Raw genomic sequence first — 5574 nt, forward strand, 5'->3', positions numbered from 1 at the left:
CGATCCGAGCCCTGACAAGGAAGCCCCACGAAGGGCCCCCCCCGCCCCCAACGGTCCCGGGCGCTGGCCTTGCAGCTCCACTGCCGAGCCCCATGAGGGGCCCGGCGGTGGACCTGCAAGGCCGGCAGGAGTGCAAGGAAGCCCCGCCAAGGCCCTCCCTGGCCCCAGGCAGGCAGGGGTGGGGAGAGGCGGGGGGGAAGCAACTTACCCTCCCTCTTCTCCTGCCTCCTCCTGGCCGAATGAGGGCCGGAAGCGGGGCGGCCGGAAGCAGGGGCAGGGCTTCATCGTGTGCCCCCCGCACCTCACCCAGGGGAACGGCAATCCCCCGCGATCCCCCCGTATCGACCTCTGTCTATGACACTGTCTAACCATTTCATCCTTTGCTGTCCCCGTCTTCTTTGACCTTCAATCTTTCCCAGCATCAGGGTCTTCTCCAATGAGTGCTCCCTTCTCATTTGGTGGCCAAAGTATTTGAGCTTCAGTTTCATTATCTGGCCTTCCAGGGAACAGTCAGGGTTGATTTCTTTTAGGATTGACTGATTCACTGGGAGTGAAATATTGGAATGGGGAAATATTGGGAGTGTCTTTTGTGGTATCTGATATTGCCAACCTGATCTGATACTGGAAATATCCCTCATACAAATTGTGTGATAGAGCAATAAATCATGGAGGAATCTAACAGTGTGATGTCACTTTTGTCACTCATTTGTCCCTATTGCTTTGGGTCGTTTCCCCCCCCCCCTTTCCACATGTGTTTTGCTCCCTCTGGAACTACTAGAGAGAGAGCAAAACACATGGGAGGAGGAACCCTGAAGCAATAGGGACAAACAAGTAACAAAAATGGCAATGCAGAAGAGCCCCCAGTGTGGGTGTAGTGGTTAAGAGTGTCGGATGAGTGTCTGGGAGACTCAAGTTTGAATCCCCACTCTGCCATGGAAGCTCGCTGGGTGATCTTGGGCTAGTCACACTCCCTCAGTATAACCTACCTCACAGGGTTGTTGTGAAGATAAAAAGGAGGCAAGGAGACTGAGACAAACCGCTTTGGGACCCCTTTGGGGGGAAAGGCAGGGTATAAATGAATTAAATAAATAAATACATATGCTATGTTTTCCCAGTCTCATCCTATTGAAATCATTGGGTTTAGACTGGAGCAACTCTGCGTAGGATTGTACTGCACATTACCAGCTTGTGCAGGAGTAGTTCCAATTAGGGATGGGCACGAACTGGGAAAATGGTGGTTTGTGGGGGGTTGTGGTTCATTTGATTACGAACTTTCACAAATGTTTCCTGTTTCCTAAACCAGTTTGTGCTTCATTTGGTTTGTGAGTTTAGGAGGTGGTAGAAGATCCCCCTTGTGAGTTAGAGATGCCAGGCTTTCAGGGAGTCTTCAGCAGGCTCTCCTCCATCCGCCTTCCAAGTTTGGCAAAGATTGGATTTGGGATGTTTGACTTATAGCCCCCCATAGCAGATGCCCCCAGGAAAGCTCAGCTCTACCTTCCCCTTAAATCATCCACGCACCAAGCAGTTCTTCCTAACTCACTCTCACAGAATGATTAACTCCTCTCTTCCTGCTGCAAAGTGAAAGCAGCTGGGTCAGGGTATGGTATATATACAGTCTGCTCCCATAGGGCAGAATGGAAGCTCCGTGGTTGGCTCCCAGAGCTAGCAATCAAGCTATGGACAACTGCTATGGGTGTTTCTAGGGCTCTCCACAAGTCCACCCCCAGCATTGCCTAGGAATTGATTGGATAGGCACCAGGCTGTCTGGAGAATGAACCACTCCAATGAACCAAAAGAGCCTCCATGGAAAAAAGCAGTTCATTTTTGGATTCGGGAATGGCACAACCAAATGGACTGGTTCAAAACGAACCACGAACCGGTGTGGTTCATGCTCAAACCACAGTTCATTTCTCGGTTTGTGCCCATTCCTAGTTCTGACCTTAGGAAATTTGTTCCAGGTCACCTAAACCTGTTCATTATTTGGAGGCCCTTAAATTGCCAGTTCATGTCCTAGATATGTAACTTTAACATATTATGGGCATCAGCAAAGCCTTATGTGAAACTGTGACTCATGCCATCCGATGCTCCCAGAATTCATTCTCCCACCCTCTTCCCCACCCGAATTCTACTGTTGCAAGCAGGCCACTGATTCATCCTCACAGCAGGCGGACGGAAGTCATTGTTCCCAGGTCATTTATTTATTGAGCCTGTTCGTTTTACCATTTCTAAGATGCAGCTCTACTGCAAAGCGGTGCCCAAAACAGCAGAAAATGTCAGTCAGTCAAACCCTTTCAATGGCACCATCACAACAAACCAAGATAACAACATGAAACAAACAAAGCGTCCTGCAGTAGAATGGTAGAAGAGGAAAGGATAACTGCTCCATCAGTGCTTACTGTTATCCTCATCCTAGTATAAGTGCTTCTGACTTAATCAGCATTTCAGAAGCCATAAAGACAGGCCAGGTGGGCCTCCAGTGGGAGTGTGGCTTTGTGGGGACTCATGATCAAATGGAGGGACCTGATCCACCGGATCAAGAAGAAGGCTGGAAATGAAAGTAACACTGGAGCCAATGCCATTCAGCCACTGAGGTCTGATGGTGGGGCAGAATTAGGGATTACTACAGCATCTCATATGCTTACTGGTTTCATTTGGCTAACCCTGTTCTGATGCTGGCTCTGAACTGGACGGCCCAGGCTACTGCCATCTCATCAGATCTCAGAAACTAAGCGGGGTTGGCCCTGGTTAGTATTTGGATGGGAGACCACCAAGGAATTCTAGGGTCACTATGCAGAGGCAGGCAATGGCAAAATCCCTCTCTTAGTCTCTTGCCTTGAAAACCCCGTGGGGCCGCCATAAGTTGGCTGCGACTTGATGGTGCTTCACATATAGGGTGTGACCACACAGGCGTCTTGGCATGATATGGGGCCGCCTCTAATTGTACCAGTTTAAAATGCTGTGGGGCATATCATCCAGACAGCACAGCCTGCTGTGGGTTACCCACACTGTGGACATCCTGTGGTCAAGCAGCCACATTACTGCAGTGCCTCAACCACAGAGCACGCTGCCCAGTCATTTTTTAAATGAAGGTGGGTGACTGCGCATCTGTGCATATAGGCAAAAACTCCACCACCACCCCTCAGCAGCAGAAATGGATCTACAAGTTCAGGCCACCAATCCATTCAGCATGCGCTCCCCCGAGTTCAGACATCTGGCCATGTGCGATGAATGTGCAGGGAACCGAAAACACCACTTGTGATGTGGCGCCTTTTTCAGCTGGCTCCAAGTCATCCTACGATGGGGTGAGTATGCCTGGGGAGCGCCTGACAGATTTGACTGTGTGCACCCATTTGATCCAGAGGGGAGGGGTGGCTATGTCGGGCCAAACTGCTTGTGTGATCACACCCATACACAGAGAGAGAGAGTCTTCATATTGTAGTTTATCTGCCTGTAGCTATTCCCAAGTTAGGAACTGGCAGTTTGGAGGCATTATGATGCAGAAAATGTTTAGATCAAATGTATAATCTGGGCTTTCTTCAGCTGGGATGGTCCAGGAGTCAGGAACTGATACAGCAGGTGCATCCAAAAGCTAGATTCAGACTAGGGTTGCCAACCTCCAGGTGGGGGCTGGAGAGCTCCCGCTATTGCAGCTGATCTCCAGATGACCAAGATCACTTCCCCTGGAGAAAATGGCTGCTTTGGAAGGTGGCCTCTGTGGCATTGTACCACACTGAAGTCCCTCCTCCTCTTAAACCCTGCCCTCCTCAAGTTCCACCCCCAAAATCCCCAGGTATTTTCCAACCCGGAGCTGGCAACCCTCATTCAGACACATTTTCCCACTAAGCAAAAGGCACTTCTGTCAGTGCAACAAAACGGCCATGCTTCACACCCTCTCCTGCTGCAGCCCACTGATCCCCCTGAAATTCTGCTCCCAGGGAACAGCTCCCCGCCTGTCAGTAACGGCATGAGGGGCAATTTGGGGGGGGGGGTAGTTGCAGCAGTAAGGGGAAACTGGTGGAAATTACACCTTCCCCTTGCTTTAGCAAAAAAATTTAGTCTGGATCCAATGTGCTAAAAATCATCTAAATGTGAGACTTGGAATTTTCTAGAGCTGCGGGGGGGGGGGGGGGGGTGGCGCAGAGCATCTGCTTGGCAGGCACAAGGTTCCAGGTTCAATCCCTGGCATCTCCAGTTAAAAGGACTAGGTGATGTGAAAGACCTCTGTTTGAGATCCTGGAAAGCCGCTGCCCGTCTGTGTAGACAGCATGGACCCTGATGGAGCAATGGTCTGAATCAGCATCGGGCAGCTTCATGGGTGTTCCTGTGCATTGATCTACCCCTGGTTCAGAAAGTGGCAATCTGGGGACAGCCAAATGCTGACAGTGGCCCAATCTGCACCTAGCACTCGCTCCGCTCTTTTACCAAACCCACACTGGAACAGAAAGAGATGCAGCTCAAAACCACATTCAGATACCCCGGGCCAACGTGTAGACGGTTACCATAAAACCGAGAGAACAAAGAAAGAGAAACCGGCATGCAGTCTGGACACTGCCATAAAATCCGACAATCAATCAAAGTGGAAGTGGCATGCAATGTAGAGGGGAATTTGTTCCAATGTGAGTTTAGTAAAACAATGGAGCAAATGCTAGATGCCGATTGGGCCAGTGTTTAGATGACCTAAGTTTTTGACTTGGGCTTTGTAGGTTGGAGCATCCCCTAGGTTAGGAACTGATTGGGGGGAAAAACCCAAACTTTCAGGACAACCCCCACCCCCAATTTAAAATCCTTCTTTACAGTTGGAGCCTTGAGGCCAAAGCCACTAAAGTGCTTCGGCCTCAAGGCTGCCAGTTTCCAGGGTTGCCAACTTTCAGGTGGAGCCTGGAGTCCTACTTACAACTGATCTCTGGATTAGGGAGAATGGTCTTCCTGGAGAAAATGGCAACTTCAGGAGGTGGACACTAGGTAGGAATGCCAAACACCAGGTGGGGCCTGGAGATCTCCAGCTATTACGACTGATCTCCAGACAATGGAGTTGAGTTCCTCTGGAGAAAATGGTTGCGTTGGAGGGAGGGTTCTATGGCATTGTACCCTCCCCTCCCCATGCACCAACCCTGAAATCTCTTGGTATTTCTCAACTCAGAGCTGGCAACTCTAACCTTAGTTGTAAACAAGAGTGGTTCAGCTCTAACTTTAAGGCATCACACATCCCCTCATGTCCACAAATGCCAGTTTGGTGTAGCGGTTAAGAATGGCGGATTCTAATCTGGGAGAACCGGGTTTGATTCCCCACTTCTCCACATGCAGCCAGCTGGGTGACCTTGGGTCAATCACAGTGCTCTCAGAACTGTTCTGTCAAGAGCAGTTCTCTGAGAGCTCTCTCAGCCCCACCTGCCTCACAGGGTATCTGTTGTGGGGAGAGGAAGGGAAAGGAATTTGGAAGCCACCGAGTGAAGGGTGGGGTATAAATCCAACCTCTCTTCTTCTTCTTCTTCTTCTTCTTCTTCTTCTTCTTCTTCTTCTTCTTCTTCTTCTTCTTCTTCTTCTTCTTCTTCTTCTTCTTCTTCTTCTTCTTCT

Source organism: Gekko japonicus, unplaced genomic scaffold (genome assembly GCF_001447785.1).
Source record: "Gekko japonicus isolate JY-2015 unplaced genomic scaffold, Gekko_japonicus_V1.1 scaffold112, whole genome shotgun sequence".
Classification (NCBI taxonomy): Eukaryota; Metazoa; Chordata; class Lepidosauria; order Squamata; family Gekkonidae; genus Gekko; species Gekko japonicus.